The sequence below is a fragment of the Chrysochloris asiatica genome, unplaced genomic scaffold, assembly GCF_000296735.1.
Source record: "Chrysochloris asiatica unplaced genomic scaffold, ChrAsi1.0 scaffold00013, whole genome shotgun sequence".
NCBI lineage: Eukaryota > Metazoa > Chordata > Mammalia > Afrosoricida > Chrysochloridae > Chrysochloris > Chrysochloris asiatica.
In genome coordinates this window covers 32,023,200-32,044,872 of record NW_006408531.1, presented here as the reverse complement: position 1 = coordinate 32,044,872, position 21,673 = coordinate 32,023,200, and the positions used below count along the sequence as shown (strand labels likewise).

At 38.6% G+C, this 21,673-nt stretch overlaps 1 protein-coding gene across 3 annotated transcripts in view; it reads left to right on the top strand.

Annotated features, from left to right (window-relative positions):
* The window catches only part of NKAIN2 (Na+/K+ transporting ATPase interacting 2), a 1,602,249-nt gene that overhangs the window by 1,529,165 nt on the left and 51,411 nt on the right, over positions 1–21,673 (top strand). The gene's annotated exons all lie outside the window — the stretch shown is intronic.

Below are 21,673 nucleotides of genomic sequence, written 5' to 3'. Positions count from 1 at the left end.
GTCAGAGAAAAAGAGGAAGACCTCCAACGAGATGGATCGGCCAGGTGGCATCATTGATGGACTCGGGGGTGGCAGCGGTGGTGAGGTTGGCCCAGGATCCAACATTGTTTCGTTCTGCTGTGCATGGAGTCGCTATGAGTCGGTTCCGACTCGATGGCACCTGACAACAACAACAACAACCAACAACTATTACTGCTCTTGATCATATACTACCTCATAAAATGGTTGAACATTGACCATTTCTTTTTGGTACAGTGATTCTGTGTATGCCTTCCATCTTCTTTTAATGCCTTATGCTTCATTCAATGTTTTGCCCATTAAATTCCTCAATATTGAAAGTCAAGCCTTGAGTTTTTTCTGTATTTTTTTCAGCTTGAGAAATTCTGAACATGTTTTTCCCTTTTGGTTTTTCAGCTCCAGGTCTTTACACATTTCATTATAATACATTACTTTGTCTTCTTGAGTTGCTTTTTGAAATTTTCTGTTCAGCTCTTTTACTTCCTATTGTCTTCCAATCACCTTACTATCTCTACAGTTGAGAGCAAGTTTCAGAGTCTCTTCCGACATCCATTTTGGTCTTTTATTTCTTTCTCACCTTTTTTATGACATTTTGCTCTCTTCCTTTATGATGTCCTTGGTGTCAACCCACAGGTCTTCTGGTCTTTGGTTATTAGTTTCCAATGCATCAAATTTATTTTTGAGATGATTTCTAAGTTCAGGTCAGATATACTCAAGATCATATTTGGACGCTCATTGATTTGTTTTAATTTTCTTCATTTTCAGCCTTAACTTGCGTATAAGCAATTTATAGTCTGCCCGGGTCTTGTTTTTGCTGATAACAAGGAGCTTTTCCACCATCTCTTTCAAAAGATGTCATCAATTTTATTTATGTGTATGTATAGTCATCTTTTATGTTGCTTAAAAAAGGTATTTGCAATGAATAAGTCAATGGTTTTGCAAAATTCTATCATGTGGTTTTCAACATCATTTCTATCATCAAAGCCATATATTTTCAGCTACTGAGTCTTCTTTTCTAATCTTTGTATCCCAATCACCAGTAATTGTCAATACATCTTGATTGCATGTTTGATTAATTTCAGACTGAAGTGGTTGGTAGAATTCTTCAATTTCATCATCACAGGCTTAGCAATTAATGCATAAATTGGAATAATAGTTATATTAACTGATCTTCTTTGTAAGGTGATGGATATTATTCTATCACAGATAGCATTGTATTTCAAGCTAGATCTTGAAATGTCATTTTGATGATAAGTACTACAACAGTCGTCTTTCATTTTCAATTCCTAGCATGGTAAATCATGGTTGTCAGTTTCAAAATAGCCAATCAATTTCAGCTCACTAATACCTAGAGTATAGTTTTTTATGTGTTCCATTTTGCTTTTGACAGCTTTCAATTTTCCTAGATTAATACACAGTATATTCCATGTTCTGATTATTAGTGGATGTTTACAGTTGTTTCTCCTCATTTTGAATTGCACGCCATTAGCATATGTAGGTCCTGAAAACTGCTTCATTTGCATCATCACAGTCAACTCTACTTTGAGAAGGAAGCTATTCCCCACTCATACTTTGAGTATGAGCCTTCCAACCTGAGGGACTCATCTTTCCGCACTATATCTGACAATATTCTATTGCTATTTATATATATTTTTTAATATTCTGACAGTATATCTCACAAAGTTTCACTGCTATGTATAAGATTTTCCATTTCTAACATTCAGAAATAGTCTGCCTCTCCTTCTTCTTAGTCTGTCTTAATCTAGGAGCTCCACTGAAACCTGACCCTGCTGGTATTTAAAATATTGGAGGCATCGTTTTCAGCATCACAGCAAAATACAAACTGGCAGATGGGTCATGGGGTTCACTTGTAGCTAAAGTTAAATAATGTATGTACACTCATACAATTGTTGTTGTTGTTGTTAAGTGACATCGACTTGGTACCAACTCATAGTGACCCTATGCATAACACAACGAAACACTGCTCAATCCTGGGCCAACCTCACAATTGTTGTCATGCTTGAGCCCATTGATGCTGCCACTTTGCCAATCCATCTTGCTTGGGAGTCTTTTTTTTTTTTTTAAATGGGATATTAATAAACAGAATAATTACTGATGTAATCAATATCTAAGATTAATCTCAAAAATATTCTGTTAAAGGAAAGAAACCAGATTCAAATGATTTTGATTTTATTTACCTGAAGTTCAGTGGTAGGCAGAGATTATTCTGTAGTTATCAAAAGCAGAGAACTAGCTGAGTGGTGGGTGGAATCAAAGGGGAATAATGGCTAAAAAGGGTCATGAGCGAACTTTTGAGATAATGGAAATTTTCTTTGGAATGGATTATATTAATATATAAATTTGTTAAAACTCACCAAATTATACTTAAAATGTGTACATTTTCACTACTTGTAAATTATACTATAAGTTTAAAAAGAAAAAAGATGTGGTCTAAGTCTTTAGAATTCTCTAGCTCAGGAAAAACATTAATAAGCAAAAATTAATGACAATAAAGTAAATTAAGTACATAACAGAATAGGAAGTAGCTATCTGTGCTTTTTGACATTTAGAAAATACATCTCTGAGAAATAGTCTTGAAATAGTTCATGCCTTTTGTAGCCATTTATATGCTATTGATTTTTGCTTGCTAGATAAGAAAATACCACATTCACAGGTATGAAGGTATCTAACAGGTTGGTATGTCTAGTGGGGAACTACCAGATTTAATATGATTGAAACACAAAGAGACTAAAAGGAGAGCCCCAAGAATTGAGACTGGATAGGTAGGCTTGAAAAATAGCCTGTTGTCCTTGAAGGTTTTTCTATGAATTATCTTTGAGTAATGGAGAGACACTGATTATATTTTTGGACTCTTAGAACCATACGATCCATGTAACTAGCATATTGCGAGATTCTCCTTGCTCACCAGCAGTAAGCTGAGTGTAATTAGTGGTTCAGAAATCTATTTCTAATATAAGAAGCCCATTCTGGTGTATAGAAGCATATATAAACAATTCAGGGGAGGACTATAAAATCATGATGAGTCGGAACCACTGAAAGAGAACTAAAATGATAATTAAATGAGTGGGAGGAGCGTTCTAGTTTGCTTATATACTCTAGGTTTCCCAAGAGTGGCATTAAACTCCTCTGTGGTTTGTCTGGTGACTGAGACAGTTTTTTTCTTGCTGATTTCAAAGCTCAGCAAATCTAAAACCCTTAAACTACTCTGCATCCAAATGTCCAACTTGGAAACTTAGGTGAGCTTTTTTTTTCTTTTTTTAAATCAAATGTGAATTTACTCTGATTTTTAGAAACTTATTTTCTCTTTTTGAGAGCGTTGTCACTTTGTCTGTCAGTAGTGTGCAGGAATGAAAAGCAGAGGATTTCATGTCGGTGGAGACAGGAGTTCAAGTCTTCTCCTTACTGTTTCTTATTCTGAAACCATCACTTAATCTCTCTGAACCTTGGTTTTCTCATTTATAAATCATGGATAATAATAGAAAATTTCTCCTGTATTTTGTAGAGAATGTATGTGGGATTAGCGGTATAGATGTTACCACGTGCACAGAATAAAACTCTCCTGTGCATTCTGAGCACTCCAACAGAGCTAACTAGCTTCAAACATTAACTACTAATCTTTCCTTTTTCACTCCCCAACTATAAGGACATGAGGGTTTGGTTAGATGATGGGTTGGCTTTTAGGTTAAAGCTTTGAAAAAATAACTAGCACGTGCAGAGTTTTCCTAGTTTACTTCTATCCAAATGGCCACAATTATCTACCTGCAATTAAGGAAACCCCTTGATTCTGTGTACTCAAAGCAGTTTCTTTAACCTCGATATTTGCTATTTGCTAGTTAAATAGAAAGAACATAATCTAAGACTTATGTTGAAAAGAAGATAGGAAGAAAGTGTCCGTGAAAGATGCCAATCATAGCTCATTTCTGACTCCCAGGTTATTCAGTCCAACTAGATCATACAACTATACACTGATAGAGTTGTGGGTCTTTAAAATGATACTCAGTGCCTTTTAAAGTTGCTTTGGGGGGAAAAAAATCTTCAAATGTATGTCTTCTTCCATCCACATTTTCCTCTCTTGAGAGTTCTTTTCCTGTTACTGTCTGCACTACCATTCGTCTTCCTTCTGCCACATATTGTAGCACATTCTTTGCTTCAGATGCATAGAACACAAAGCTTATTCTCACAGATGCTGTGGCAAGAGAACAATTTCTGTAAGATTTCTGTTTAACTATATTTTCAAACACACTAATAATACATCTGAGTTTACTATGCCAATTTGTCTTTCTAGCCCATATATCCTAAAATTTCCTTCTTATCAAGGGTTTTTGTTTGTTAATTCAGAGAAAACACCATCTTTTTGTATAATTCTAATCAACAATTTCTTTTTTAATTATAAGTTTATCATTGACCATCTCTTCTGGCACTTACTATCTTCTCCAAAGAGATAAATGTCTGTTGACAATTTGCTGCAGTTTAGCAACATTGAAGCTTTCTGGAGTGCTGGTAGCATAGTGCTTACAAGTCAGGCTGCAAATCTTACAGTCAGTAGTTTGAAACTACTAGTGGTTCCACAGGAGAGAGATGAGGCTTTCTGCTCTCATAAAGGTTTACAGCCTTAGAAACCCTATATGGGGTCCGTATGAGTCGGTGTGGAGTCCTGGTGTGGTGCTGTGGGTTAATGAGCTGGACTGCAAAGTTAATTTGAACAGCAAGGGCAGTGGCTCAAGCTCACCAGTCGCTCCTTGGGAACCCTATATAGGGTTGCTATGGGTCACTATGGATCAGAACCGACTTGATGGAACTTAACAACAACAACAAATGAGTTGGTGTGGTGCTATGGGCTAATTTGCCAGGTGGCAAAGTCATTTGAACTGTTAGGTCGGTGGTTCAAGTTCACCAGCTGCTCCTTGGAAACCCTATCAGGGTCACTATGGGTTGGAATGGACTCAACGGCACTTCACAACAACAACATGAGTCGGAACCGACTCCACGGCACATCACCACCACCACAGAACCAGTCATCGTGAACCAAGAATGTTGGACTATCAGAGGAAGGTATGCACTTTCAAGCAATGGGGACATCTAGCTGATCATGGCAAAACAACCATAGAGACAGCAGGAAGATTTTAGTCAGGCTGGTAGCTTACCTAATGAGTTTGATGATTTCCAGCTGTGTTTCACAACTCAGTTCATTTCTGTAAAGAAGTACTATAACTGGAAGTCAGTTTCTAGTCTAAAGAATAACAACTGCTCCATTCCAGAAAGGCATGACTTCTTGCTAAGCAACTGTGTTATCCTGAGGATCCGGATTGCTCCAGATTCTTCAGGAGATATACACACAGCAGAGACCAAAATGAGTATCTTATTCACTATCCTAAAAATATAAAACGGCCCACTGTATTTCACCATAATTACTTTAACACAGAAGAATAGCAGGAAATTGATACATCTATCATGGGGAAAGTATTCACTGTGCCCTTTGACAAATATTAGTTTGACAGATTTTTTACACAGAAAGCATCTAAATGGAATTATGATTTCCAAATTTTTATTTCAAAACAAGCATATTTTACCTATTATTATTATTTTCTTTTTTGATGCCTGAAGTGAAAGGGATCACAGGGATTTGGGGGTTATTAGTGTATTCCCAGGATAAACTCAGTCATCAGCTTGGAGGGAAAATCTTCATCTTCTTCTGCTTCCTCATCACTGATCTAAACTGACGACTTTGTATGAACCAAGCTTTTTACCTATGATGCCTCATTCTTCTAACCTACTTCACAGCATGATGGCAATTCTGCTGGCTGGCAATTCTGCTGGCTTTGTCTCTTTACTTGTGATGGTTTCAGCATTGAACATGTGTCTCCAAGTGCTGTTTGAAGAACTCAGAAGAGCATGGGGTGATTCACCTCCTCTGTTATTGTTGTTAAGAGCTGTCGAGTCAGTTCTGATTCAAAGTGACCATGGGTAGGATTTCTGAGGAGTGCTGAGTGAGCTTGAATAGCTGGCATTGCTGTTCAAACCGGCCTTGCAGTCCAAAGCTTTAATCCACAATACCACACCAGGAGTCCTATTCTAGTGTCTCTGAAAAAGAAGAAATGCTATGGCAATTTAAATAATTTTTAAGTAGAAAGCACATACTTAAGACCAGTTATTTTGGCAAATAGCATTCTAATAAAATAATGTCCTCACCTTATCTCTTAAGAGAAAATCTAGCCTTACGTTCACATTGTCGTCACAGGAGACATCAATTTCCCTTCAATACAAAACTCTAAACTTTGACCATACCTGTTAATGTTGGCATACCTAAAATCAAAGCTGTGTTATTTTTGTAAATCTTCTATTTTTGTATAATTTGCTTTGCTTTAGGTACCCTGTTATTATCTCAGAGCAAAAACTATATCATTTATGCCATTTGCTCTGAAGGGAATAATGTATTGATTTCATTCAGAAATTCTTTAGAACAGTATTTATTGTTTACATTTCACAGAACCTTTTTTAATTCTACTTTCTTTTTCATGATTCATTATGAAATAAATCAAGGACCCTAAGTGTGGTGCTGTGAGTTAATGCGCTGGACTGCAAAGTCTGTTTGAACTACAAGGTCAGAGGTTCAAACTCACCAGCTGTTCCTTGGAAACCCTATGCAGGGTCACTATGCCTTGATCGCACTTAGCAACAACAATTTTATATTTCAGACCTATGGATTAAATTGCGACTCTTCAAAATATATGTTGAAACCCTAATCCCTATGCCTGCAAATGTAAACCTATTTGAAAATAGGATTTTCTTCATTACCGTATAACAGTAATGTTATTATAGGGTGTGTCCTAAACCTAATTGATTTTGAATATAAAAATGCATATTGGTGTTTTTGGTAACTTTGTATGTTTTTTGTAAACTTTGTATGTTTCTTAGCGAATTATGGATAGAATTTCACAAAATAGAAATTACAGAAAATTTACTCTGCTCATGAGGCATTTGAACAGAAGAAGATACAGAATAATTTAAAATCAGGAAAGGTGTGCATCGGGATTGTATGCTTTCACCACACTTATTCAATCTGTATGCTGAGCAAAATAATTTGAGAACCTGGACTATATGCAGAAGAAAACAGCTTCAGGATTAGAGGAAGACTCATTAACAACTTGTAATATGCATATAACACAATCTTGCTTGCTGAAAACAAAGCAGACTTAAAGCACTTAACTGATGAAGATCAAACAGGCTTCAGTAAAGATTATACCTCAATAAAGAAAACAACACTCTTCATAACTGGACCAATAATCATACTAAACAGAAAATAATGAACGTGTCAAGGATTTCAGTTTATTCACCCACAGTTTATACCTGTGGCTGCAGCAAGAACTCAAACAACATTGCATTGAGCAAATCTGCTGCAAAAGACATGTTTAAAGTGTTAAAGTGCAAAGATATCACTGTGAAGAACAAGGTGTGCCTCACCCAAGTCATGGTATTTTCAATCACATTATTTGCATGCAAAAGCTGGACATGAATAAGGAAGACCAAACAAGATACCATGGACTACCAGAAGAATCAAGTCCTGGTATGGCATTGTAGAATAAGCACTGGACTACTAACTGCAAGGTCAAAGGTTCAAATCCACCAAACACTCCTCAGAAACCCTGTACAGTGTCAATTGAATGGCACTTTAACAGACACAGCAACCAGAAAAATGAACAAATACATCTTAGAAGATGTACAACCAGAATGCTCCTTAGAAACAAGAATAGTGAGACTTGGTCTCACATACTCTGGACATATTATCAGGAAAGACCATTCCCTGGAGAAGGACATCATGCTTGGTAAAGTGGAGGGTACAGGAAAAGAGGAAAATGCTCAGGAAGATGGATTGGCACAGCGGCTGCAATAATGGGAGGGAATATGTAAAGATTGTGAGGATGATGCAGAATCAGGCAGTGTTTCGGTCTGTTGTACAAGAGGTCATTATAAGTCAGAACAGACTGACAGCATCTAAAAACAGCAGCCATAGATTAAAGACAGACATTATCTGACAAGTGAGGCAGATAAATCTATAAATAACTATGAAAACTTATAATTGGCAAGGAAGGATTTCTCCTTAGAACTATACCCTGAATTCAGCCTCCTAGCCTCCTGTAGTTATTGGTAAATCCCACTGAGTCAGTTCTATCTCCTAGCAACCGTGTATAGGGTTTCCAAGGAACAATTTGTGGGCTTGAACTGCCAACCTTATGGTTCGAAGTCCAGTGCACAGCCTATAATGCCACACCAGGAGTCCTCTAGCATCCTAATTTCTATTCTTTGAAGTCACCCATTTGTAGTATTTGTGTTAAAGCAGTACTGTGAAAATACACATGCATGCAATCCTAAACTAACTTCTACTGTTAATTTTTTTTATGGTATTGATAGTTTTATACATTTTCCAAGGACTTTCTATGAAGAGTTTTGGTTGAGGATCCCTATTATGTCATGCACCTCTAAAAAACACTAAAGGTATTTTGTGGCATTTCAGTTTAACTAAATTAGCCTTTTTGGTGTTTTTTAAAATCACTTTACAACTGTCACATCTACAGAATGGTTGAACTACTGACTGCTCTCAGTACAGTTTCTAAAACTATTCTGATATTTAAACGGTAAGAAAGGTATTAACCATGGTGACATTTTAATTTTATTAGACATCTTGCACCCTGTCTGAATATCTTCTGTTCTGCCAATTTCAGTTATACATTATAGCTATTTGAACTCTGGTAGCTTTTTGGAAAATTTGACCTAAAGAAATTTACCAGTCTCCAGGGGCTAACTGTAAAGGGGATGATTGGCTAAGCCAGAATCAGCATTTGGTTCAGTCCATTTCCCAACTTTAAATAGATAATATAAGTTTGCATGTATGTCTAGTTTTATTTAATCTTTCAAAAAGAGTTTAATACAGTCATGCTTGATGGTGTGGTACAATACCTAAAGGCTGGTATTAAGATACGTTTCTGATCCTCTGAAAAGCTTTTCTGACCCAGTAGGCTGTGAACATTCACAATAGCCATAGAGGCAATCCTCCCTGTGTTATTGTAGGTTGGTAACTGCACCTGGATTATTTGTACTAAAGGAAATTTGCAACCTGCTCGCTAACACTCCAGCCAGTAGAAAAGTACAAACTAAGAAGCATCTGGTAAACTACAGAAATGATGTATCAGCCCATGCGATCAAATAGTGCATATAAAAGATCTTCAGCAACAAAACTGAAATTATTACATTGGAATCCTTTGGGATAAATGCTCAGGATATGATTGCAGAGTAGTATTGTATGTTTAGATTTTCTTTATGTTTTCATTACTTTCTAATAAGGCTGTTGTTAAGCGCTAAAGAGGTCCAACTCATTGTTGTTGTTGTTGTTAAGTGCCATCGAGTCGGGTCCGACCCATAGCGACCCTGTACAGGGTTTCCGAGGGTGTAAATCTTTACGGGAGTAGAAAGCCTCATCTTTCTCCCACGGAGCGGCTGGTAGTTTCGAACCGCTGACCCTAAGGTTCGCAGCCCGATTCGTAACCACTACGCTACCAGAGCTCCAACTCATAGCGACCCTATATAGGGTTTCTGAGGAGTGACTGGTGAGTTTGAACCACTGACCTGGTGGTTCAAGCTGACCTTGCAGCCCAGTGCATTAACCTCAGCACCACACCAGTGCTCCAATGCCACACCAAGACTCCTTTAGTAAGGCTATACACAAATAACTCACTCTTTCTACTTTTAGAATTATTTTTTCCCTTTAATTTTCAGAAGTTTCAAGATACCATGATATATTTTGGTGTGGATTACTTTGGGTTTATCTTGTTTTGGTTCACCCCATTTCTTGAATATTTGAGTTTATATCTCTTTTCCATTTTGGGTACTTTTCAGCTGCTATTTCTTCAGGTACTTTTTCTGTTCCTCTTTTTCCTTTCCTGAAACTCTATGGCATTAATGCTAGATCTTTTGTTATAGTCCCATTGGTCCTTGAGACTCTGGTCATTTGGGTGAGGGATCTTTTTTTTTCTCTGGATTTTTTGGGGGTGAAGGAGTTAGGGTTAGGATTATGGCTAGGCCTAGGGTTTTGTGTAGTATTAGGGTAATGGTTAGGACTAGAATTAGTGTTAAAGTTGGCAGTAAGGTTTAGATTAGGGCTAGGAGTAAGTAGGATTTGGCCTACTAGATTTCCTCTTCATTTGGAAGTTCTGTAACTACGTTATTCCCTTTTTACTTCATGGGGTTTTGTTGTTGTTGTAAACTGATAATTCTGGTTTCCTGTTTTTAGTCTTGTAGATTTGTTTTACACTGGGTACTCAAAGGTACTTAACAACAACAACTTCTATATCTGGGTGGTATTGTCATGTTTGTTAACCACAGATTGTCTTTTGCTGCTGTTAGTTCTCTGTCCAAAGAACCCCCTTTTACTATTTTCTGTATGGTTGGTCTGGTTTTTCCTAATTCTTTTAATTTCTGTTTCTGGAAATGTCATAATTTCCCTGTCATAGTTGAAAGACAATTTTGCTGGTTATGTGATTTTCAATTGGCAATTTATTCTTTCAGATATATATATATATAATTCCACTGTCTTCTCACCTACGTGGTTCCTGCTAAGAAATCAATGCTTAGTCTTCTTCTTTCCTTTATAGATAACTATTCATTTTTCCTCAGGATTCTTTTCTTGACTTTGGTTTTAGAGAATTTTATTATAATATGTCTTGGTGATTTTCTTTTGGGGTTTATCCTGTTTGGAGTTCATTCAGCTTCTTGAATGCAAATCTCTTGCCTTTCATGATGTTAGGGAAGTTTCCTTCTAATTCTTTGGCCATTTTCTCTGTGATATTTTGTATCACTTCCTATTCCAGAATTCTGGTCACAAAAGTTATTCCTCTTGATGGTGACCCACATAATTCTTAGACTTTCTTCGGATATATTTTTTTTAACCGATCCTCTTGTTGTTGTTGCTAAATGCTGTCAAGTTGATTCTGACTCATAGCAACTCCGTATAGGGTTTCTGAGGACAGGCTGAGTTTGAACCTCCAACCTTGCAGTTCAAGGACTCCACTGCTTCTCTAGCAGATGAATATTGAGAGATTTATCTTCAAGTCACCAAGTTGGCCTTCCACTGATTCAATTCTACTTCTCTGACCATACAGTGTATAGCCTGTTTCTGAAATCTTTATCCATTTTATAGATTTCTAGTTGCTGTTTTTCAAGGTTTTTAATTTTTTACTTATTTTGTCAGTTCTTGTAATATTGCCCAGAAATCTTTTAAAGTTTTTTCTGTGTTCTCCTTGCTTTCTTGACCATTCTCTCAATCCACTGTTTTGTTATTAGGTGCCATCGAGTCGGTACGGACCCATAGCGACCTTATGCACAGCAGAACGAAACACTGCCCGATCCTGGGCCAACCTCACTATTGTTGCCACACTTGAATCCATCAATCTGCCACTTGGCCAATATATCTCACTAGGGGTCTTCCTCTTTTTCTCTGACCCTCCACCTTACCAAACATGATATCCTACTCCAGTGACTGGTCCCTCCTGACAATATGTCCAAAGTATGAGAGACCAAGTTTGCCCATCTTGGCCTCCAAGGAGCACTGTGGCTGCACTTCTTCCAAAACAGATCTATTGGTTCTTTTGGCAGCCCATGGCACTTTCAATATTCTCCTCCAACACCATAACTCAAAAGCATCCATTCTTCTATGGTCTTCGTTATTCACTGTCCAGCTTTCACATGCATATGAGGTTATTGAAAATACCATGGCTTGGGTCAGGCGCACCTTAGTCCTCAAGCTGACATCAATCTATTTGTTGTTGTTGTGAAGTGCTAAAGGTCGGTTCCAACCCATAGCGACCCTGTGTAGGGTTTTCAAGGAGCAACTGGTGAGCTTGAACCACCGACCTTGCAGTTCAAACAGCTTTGCAGTCTGACGCATTAACCCATAACACCACATCAGGACTTCATCAATCCATTGGAGGTTCCTAAATATTATTCCTTTTAATTTCTTATCAAGTAGTTCCAAAGCCATTTCCAGTATTATGGTTTCTGACTCTGTATTTTGGCTACTTGTTTGAGCCACTCTGTCTTATTTCTTCATGTAAACTGAATGTCTCTAAGACATTGTGATGCTGTTGTATTTATATTTAATTGATAATTGTAGGGCTGGTGTGTCCTTTGGCACTCACTACCTGTCTCCTGGTGGGTGTGATAGATTTTAGAAGTCTGTGCGAAGTTCTCTGGTCACTGTGTAACATAGTTCAGGGAAGGTTTCTTTGATGTTGGGTGCTAATTATGTTGATCAGGAGGTACAGGAGGGGGTAGTGGCACTTGCCCAGTGAGTAGAACCAAAGAAGGCACAGGTATAGCAGGGCCAGTGGTTACGAATCAGGCTGCGAACCACAAGATCAGCAGTTCAAAACTACCAGCTGTTCCGCGGGAGAAAGATGAGGCGTTCTGCTCCCGTAAAGATTTAAGGCCTTGGAAACCCTGTATAGGGTCGCTATGAGTCGGAACCGACTCCAAGGCACATAACAACAACAACAACAACAAATGGGCACAATTGCTATCTCCCCAAAGCAGAAAACAGCAATAAAAAACCTAATGAGATTAAATTCACACGCCTCTGGACCTGGGCGTGATATGACTAGGCATATAAGAAATGCCATTAGCCAATGGGTGGGTGAAGGTGGAGGCTGATCATGCCCCTGGGCATCAGGAAGGCAAGGGAGACAAGGTAGAACCATAGCCCCACCTAGACATCAAACTTCAGCTTGAGTCCTGTGCTTCCAGGCCACTGTGTTAATTGACAGCCTCCAAAAATCTCGTGGTGGCTGCATCGTGCCAGGGCAATTGACAGCTCATCCATCTCTCTCCTCCCTCGCTTCTATTCAGCTTCCTCTCCCAACAGACACTCAGTCCACCATCAGTATCTATTTCAGTTTGTCTCCTATGGCATTGTTGCCTACTCTACCAACTTGCACCAGAAGTTCTAGAGACTGCTGTTTGTGTTTTTTCTCTATTGTTCAGATTGTATAATTTCAATTGCTTGTCTACAAGTTCTCTGATTTTTTCCCCTGTCTTTTCCATTATGTAATTTATCTCATCCAATGAGATCTGCTTTGGAAGAAGTGCAGCCAGAGTGCTCGTTGGAGGCCAAAGATGTCCAAACTTCATCTCTCATATTTCGGACATATTGTCAGGCGGGACTAGTCTCTGGAGAAGGATATCATGTTTGGTAGGGTGGAGGGTCAGAGGAAAAGAGGAAGACCCCCAGCGAGATGGATTGGCAAAGTAGCAGCATCAATGGGCTTAAGCGTGGCAATGATAGTGCGGTTGGCCCAGGATCAGGCAGTGTTTCGTTCTGCTATGCAATAAAGGTCACTGTGAGTTGGCATCGACTCAATGACACCTAACAACAACAACAATGAGGTTTATATTTCAGTTCTAGAATTTCTATTTGGTTCTCCTTTTTATCTTCTGTTTCTTTGCAGGGATTTCTTGTTTTATCATTATTACTATTATTTCACTTGTGCTTATAATTGATTTTTTAAATATTTTGGAATATCTGCTTTAAAATTTGTGCCATGTAATTCTAATACTTCTGCCATATCTGTGTTATCATCTATTGATTATGATGTTACATTTAATTTGAGATCTTCGTGATTTTTTGTATGGTAAGTAATTTTCTAGTGAAAGTTGAATATTTGGGGCATCATGCTATGAGACTCTGAATCTTATTGAAGCCTGTTTTTACCTGGTTTGCTGTAGAACCACTTTGGCATTTGAAAGGGGTATGTTGCATCATTACTGCCAGTTGGGCATAGAAGTCCAGGTTCCCCACTCATCCACTATTGACATCAAAGCAGGAAAAGACGTCTCACTAAAGCTGGAAAGCAGTGGAAATTACAGTTCCTCAGAGGAGTCCTGGTGTGGCACTTTGGGTTAGTGTGCTGGACTACAAGGTCAGTTTGAAAGGCAAGGTCAGCTATTCAAGGTCACCAGCGACTCCTTAGAAACCCTATACTGGGTCCTAAGAGTAGGAACCAGCTCAATGGCACTTAACAACAACAACATAGGCTTTCACCAGAGTTCCTCATTATCGATCTCCACAAGGTTACCACTGATACCACAGGGCCAGTGGTGGTGGTGGTGATGTGCCATGGAATCAGAACCGACTCATAGCGACCCTGTGCAGGGTTTCAGAGGCTGTAAAACTTTACAGGAGCAGAAAGCCTGGTCTTTCTCCCACGGAACAGCTGGTAGTTTCAAACTGCTGACCTTGAGGTTCGCAGCCCAATTTGTAAGAACTCATCACCACAGATTGGCAAGATTCCACTGGACGTCCTTTGACACAGAGGTTGTTTTTAAGTGGAGTCGAGTTGGTTTGGACCCATAGCAACCCTGTAAGTAGGAAGAGAGTCCTGGTGTGACTCTGTGGGTTAATGTGCCAGAAGCATAGTCATTTGAACTGCAAGGATGGTAGTTCAAGCTCACCAGCTGCTCCTCAGAAACTCTATCCAGGGTTTCTATGGGTTGGAACTGACTTGACAGCATTTAACAACAACAACAAGTAGGAAGAGGTGGTTGTTGACGTTCTTGTTAAGCACAGAATTGCAGTTCAAACCAACTTTGCAATTCACTGGATTAACCCACAGAACCACACCATGAGTTCTGCCTCCTTCTTACAAAGTGGGAGAAGAAGTCTAGATTCCACTGACACCAAGAGGGAGGGGCTTGTTACAGCTTGGTGAAGATGGAAGTCCAGCTTCCCCCTTGTTGTTGTTAGGTGCCATTGAGTTGGTACCAACTCATAGTGACCCTATGCACAATAGAACAAAGCACTGTCCATCCTAGGCTAACCTCACAATCATTGCCACACTTTAGTCCATTAATTCTGCCACTTTGCCATCCATCTCGCTGGGGGTCTTCCTCTTTTTCTCTGACCTTCCACCTTACTAAACATGATATCCCTCTCCAGCAGCTGGTCCCTCCTGACAATATGTCCAAAGTATGAGAGGCGAAGTTTGGCCATCCTTGCCTCCAAGAAGCACTCTGGCTGTACTTCTCCAGTACAGATCTGTTTGTTCTTTTGGCAACCCATGGCACTTTCAATATTCTCCTCCAACACCATAACTCAAAGGCATCAAATCTTCTACAGTCTTCCTTATTCACTGTCCAACATGCATATGAAGTTATTGAAAATACAATGGCTTGGGCCAGGTGTACTTTAGTCCTCAAGCTGACATCTTTGCTCTTCAACACTTTAAAAAGGTCTTGTGCAACAGATTTGCCTAATGTAATACGTGGTTTGATTTCTTAGCTACTGCTTTCATGAGTGTTGAAGGTTGATCAAAGAAACATGAAGTCCTTGACAACTTCAATCTTTTCTCTGTTGATAAGAATGTTGTTTATTGGTCCAGTGGTGAGGAATTTTGTTTTCTTTACATTGAGATGCAATCCATACTAAAGGCTGTGGTCTTTGATCTTCATCAATAAGTATTTTATGTCCTCTTCACTTTCAGCAAGCAAGGTTATATCATCTGCATATCACAGGTTGTTAATGAGTCTTCCTCCAATCCTGATAACACATTTTTCTTCATAGAACCCAACTTCTCAGATTATTTGTTCAGCATACAGCTTCCTACTTAGCTTCTCTAATTCCACAGCCTGACAAGAGTGAAGTTCTAGGCTTCCCACTTTGCTATTGTGGGAAAGGGTTGGGCCATAGTATTTTTCTGTAGTTTAGCTAAAGAAAAGCCATCCTTGTCTAAAGTTTTCTGTCTTACTAGGTTGCCCTTTTCATGATCCTTTAGCTAGAGAGAGCAGATTTTTGTTGGAACTTTTTTTTTTTTTTTTTTTTAATCTGCGCCCATTAGTATTTCTAGGTTGCAACATCCTCAGTTCTAGATCTGGGAGGTTAAAATATTTAAAAGTTAAAAACCACAGCACTCTCTCTCCCACACCTAAGTGGTTTCCTGAGTCTTAAGTCTTGAGTCAGTCTGCCTCCTCTCCACTTTCAATATATCATTGTATTTGTTTCATATGTGGTACCAAGGGTTCTCAGTTGAGCTTAATGGGAGGGTGTTTTAGTTTATTAGAGCCACCATAACAAAAAAATTGCCACAAGTGGGTGGCTTTAAAGAACAGAAATTTATTTTTCTTAGTTTGTTGTTAGGTACCATGGAGTCAGTTCCGACTCATAGTGACCCTGAACAGGGTTTCCGAGGCTGTAAATCTTTACGGGAGCAGAACACCTCATCTTTCTCCCGTGGAACCGCTGGTAGTTTCGAACTGCTGACCTTGAGGTTGGCAGCCTGACTCATAACCACTATGCTACCAGAACTTATTTTAGTAGGTTAAAAGTCCTAATTCAGGGTATGACAAAGGGGGTTGTCCTTTGTCAATTTCAGGAGACACAGCAATTGTTTGCCTTCATGGACTTTGTTGTATATCTGTCTTCATATGCCATGGTCCCCTTTGTCTTTCTCTGTGACTATTAGCTCTTTTTCTAACTCAGAAATTATTAGGTTTATAACTAAATCAACTTGGGTTGACCTAATATAACAAAGAAATCCCTATTTGCAAATCATATCCTATCCACAAGTATAGGGACCAGGACTCTAAAACGTATTTTTGGGTGTGTACTCCAATTTCCCTAAAACTTAAGTCCAAAAGATAGTATTTTAAATACTAAGGATACTCCTTTTTCCATCATTAAAATTGGATATTTTAAATACTTACAAAAACACGTAGGTTTCCTTTTACCTATTAGGTTCTAAGTGAATTTTAGGGATATAGAATCATAACTTAGTTTGTGTATACAAAAAATAATTTTAATCTGATTTCATTACAGAGAGAAAATACCATTTCCATTCTGTCAGCAATGATATCAAGATGATATATTATTCCCTAGCAGATGAATTGGAGTCCTGGTATGGTGCTGTAGGATAAGCACTCTACTACAAAGTTGTTTGTACTGCAAGGTTGGTGGTTCAAACCTACCAGCCACTCCTCAGAAACCCTTTACAAGGTCATTAGGATATGATGTTTGGTAAGGTGGAGGGTCAGAGAAAAAGAGGAAGACCCCAGATGGATTGGAAAAGTGGCAGTATCAGTGGGCTCAAGGATGGCCAGAATTGTGAGGTTGGCCCAGGACTGGACAGTGTTTCATTATGTTGTGCACAGGGTCGCTATGAGTCAGTACAACAATGAGTTGGAACCAACTCAATGACACTCAACAACAACATCAGGTGAATTAGAAGTGAACAGATCATATTAAATGTATGCAGATGAAAAGATTAGTAGATTTAGGCTTAGCTCTACTTTGAACATAAAACAACTGGAATATTTTGCTTTATCACATATATTTTATCACATTGTGTGTTTACCTAATATAACGCCATTGGTAGTTTCTATATTATTCTCTTTTTGTTGTTGTTGTTGAGTGCAATTGAGTCAGTTCCAACTCATAGTCAGGGTTTCCAAGGATCAGCTAATGAGTTTGAACCACTGAACTGGTGATCAGCAGTCCAGTGCTTACCCTACAGCACTACAACATAAAATAATTTAGTAGAAGTCAGATGCTGAGACCTGCTCTAACAATGTGAGTCACTCTTCTCTGCTTTGTGTTCCTTTACTCTCTTTCACATAGTCCAAACTCCACTGAGCTAAGGTTACTATTTCTCACTGAATTTTATCCACATTTTTCGAGCTCTCTTCTGAATTTTGCTTAAAAGATTCCTCTTTTTCCCCCTCATTGTTCCTTCTCAAAGTCCTCCCATCTTCCAATATAGAATCTCAAAAGTACCATCCTACAGCCTCACCTGGGAACAGACTGCCAGTTGTTGGTAGATGCAAGACCTTAGATCAATCTTGAAAGAAAAGTTAGAGTCACTCAAAGTATAGAGCTGAATGATATGGGAGGACATTCTAAAACACTAGAGGAAGAATGGGGGAATAAGTTAAAAAACAGGAGGGAAACTACCTAATAATGACCAACAACTTACTACTGCATCAAGTCTGAGGCAAGGAGTTGTAAGCCATGAAGTTAGACAGGGAGCTAAGGATGTATCATATCAGGAAGGGCTTCTGTGCCATGTTGTTGTTGTGGTTGTTAACTGCCTTCGAGTTGGTTCTCACTCATAACAGCAGTGTAGGTTTTCCAAGGAGTGGCTGGTAGGTTTGAATCACCGACCTTATGGTTAGCAATCCTGTGCTTCTCCTATAGCACCAGACCTATATGCCATGAAATTTTTAGATTTTTCTTATAAGATGGGGTGTTTCTTAAACATATTTTGTAGAAGATGGTGTGGGTGATTTTGAATTTAAACACACCCAAAACACTTCCTTAGATCATGGCTCTAGTCTGATCTCATAGTTTTATTGCCATTGCTTTAATATGAGGTCCACAAATTCCTCAAATAGAGATATTATCTCTCCCCTGAACAGAGTTGATGAATTTACTCTGAAAAAGCAACACCCAACATAACTTTCATCTTTATAAATGGAGATGTTTTTCCAAGGGTGGTTGTATAGCTTATTGAACTATGAAAATATCCAGCTTACTGTTTGATGCTCAAAGTCTTTCATTCTTCTGACACTTACTTTAATCTACTTTAAAGAGCTCTGGTAGTGTATTGGTTACAAATCAGGCTGCTAACCTCAGGGTCAGCAATTTGAAACTACCAGCTGTGTCGCGGGAGAAAGATAAGGCTTTCTGCTCCCATAAAAGCTTATAGCTTTGGAAACCCTATGCAGGGTCGCTATGAGTCGGAACCCACTCCATGGCACACCACCACCACCACCACCGTAGAAAAATTGGTAACAGAGGAGGATTACAAATCTTGATTACTTTGAGGAAAACAAATTTCCATTTGTATTTAGAGGTGACCAATTTAAAAGCTGAAGTTCTCTTAATCAGCAAGCTTTTGTAATGAAATGCAGCAGGATTTACTTTTATATCAAAGGCATTCCCCAGATAGCAAAATAATGCAACCAAATACAATTAAAAGATCACTGGTAAGCAGAATAGAATGCCTTGGCTACATTTTGGGAGACTGCAGTTAATAATCTAGAATCTAGTGACATTTTAATGAGAAGTTTAAATTTACTGGCCCTGAACTCTGAAAGTATCAGTGCTTTTTACCTACCTAGACTTTCTTTTCAAAGTAATGAAGTAATGAGTAAGAATCAAAAGAAAAACTTGTGTTTAGGAAAAAATGCTTTACAAATAACTCAACTATAAATCTTTTGACACTGAAAAGAGGAGATGAACTATGATGAATCTATACCATTTAACAAGGCAAAGAAAGGACTCAGTGTCAAGGAAGGGCTGGAGTCGTAGGCAGGAGATTTGAACCCAAACCCAGAACTTGTCTTCCTAGTCACAGCCAGATCCGGGTACCAAAGAGAAAGTGATCTCAGGAATGTGGGACACAATGATCTGAGCTTTTGCATTGAGTCTAGAGGAGATCATCCAGAAGTGCCTTGGAAGAAAGACCTAGAAATCTGCTTCCCAAAGATCACAGCCTTAAAATGATTTGGTTTGGTTTGGTTTGGTTTGGTTTGGTTTGGTTTGGTTTGCTTTGCTTTGCTTTGCTTTGCTTTGCTTTGCTTTGCTTTGCTTTGCTTTGCTTCGCTTTGCATAGAGGATAAAAGAACAAGACATGTTGTTATGGCTTCTATTGTTCTATGATGAATGAAAATGCTCAAATTATTGTGCAATTTCGCTTGGTCATATCAAGGTCTTTGCTAAGGCCAACTTGTTGTTATGTACCATGGAGTCAGTTCTGACTCATAGCTACCCTGTACAAGTTTCCGAGGCTATAAATTTTTACAGGAGCAGAAAGCCTCATCTTTCTCCCATGGAACAGCTGGTAGTTTTGAACTGCTGACCGTGAGATTAGCAGTCCAATTCATAAGCACTACACTACAAGAGTTGTTATTATTAAGTGCCGCTGAGTCTGTTCTGAGAAACTGGTGGGTTTGAACTACAAACCTTATGGTTCACAGTCCAGTGCTGATCCGACAGCACCACACCACAAACCCAAGTTGAAGTACTCTGTGTGTGTTTTTTTAAGTTCTATTAAAAATTATAATCCTGATCATTATGCTTCTAGTATATAAAGAAAGTAGTCCTGGTGTAGTGCTGTAAGTTAATGCGCTGAACTGCAAGTTTGGTTTGAATTGTAAGGTCAGCGATTCAAGCTCACCAAAATCTCCTCAGAAACCCTGTATAAGGTCACTATGGGTTGGAACCAAATTGATGGCACTTAACAACAACAATATAAACGAGGTTGTTACTTCGGACCCACGTCACTCTGTGGGAGAAAGATAAAGCTTTCTGTTCCCACAAAGATGTAAGCCTCAGAAACGTTATACAGGGTTGCTATGAGTTGTAACCAACTGGACTGCATTTAACAACCACGTCATAATAACAGATGCTTTCTTATTTACTTGTCTATCATGTGTACTGGTTCAGATACTATATTTGGGAAGAAAAGGGAAGTGTATGTTATACATTTCCTCTCATCCAGAACCTAGAAACAAAAGCTTTTAAAGAATGTGTTTTATAGGTTTTGTCACTCATTGGTTCCTCCCCCATCATGGTCACTGCTGCTTCTTTTGTCCCATGATGACCAAAGTTTGATCCCATTCCAGTTTTCCTTGAAGACAGGCAGCTAGAATCTGCCAGGACATACCTTTGCCTCAAACCCAAATTAATATCTTCTGATGTTTCTTTTTACTGGATCCCTTTTGCTTCCAAATAGTTCTGCATTCTGCATTCATTAAAGACATATCCATATACTCTCTGACTGTGAGATGTTTCACTCCAGTCTTCCTGGAAGATCACTATCTGCCAGCAAATAAAAAACAACTTCCTAAGACGTATCATACCAGATCCATTTTGCCTTATATTTAGCCACCTGATTGAAACCCCCTTGCCCACACCAAATGTTAGTTACCATGCAGAATCAGTAGTTGGCCAAGTCAATGCTTATTTGAATATCATTGTAAATAATTTTCATCAGTGTTCTGAAGAGCTGTCTTTCATGATTCCTCCAAATTGTATTTAAATGAAATCTGAAACAAAATGAAAAAAAAAAAAAAAAAAAAGCTTTTCATCTATCAGGAAATTAAATTATTGTCTATTTCTCTCAACCAGTGCCTATGATTTGACTAAAATATTTTACTTATGTGAAAGACATACAATCACTCAATCTGAGAGGACAGATATCCTTTACAAGTACTAATTTCAGTGAGTGAAGATGTCTCTGACCACAGGGACCTTTTTGGTTGTAAGTTTCAGAAAGGGTGATACTATGTGTACAATACTGAACTAAATTCATTGTGGAACTCCTTTATTGCATCAATATACTCCTTACTTGGAGTCCTGGTGTGCTGCTGTTGGATAAAGCACTGGTCCACAAGGTCTGTTTGAACCACAAGGTTGGCAGTTCAAACTTACCAGACACTCCTTGGAAACCCTATACAGGGTCAGAACCAAATCGACAGAACGTAACAACAGCTCCTTATGTGCAGCTATCTATCCACCTCATTATTTTCTGTAACATGTTCTTTCATTTACACATCTACCCTGGTTCCTCATGTTGTTGTTGTTGTTGTTGTTATG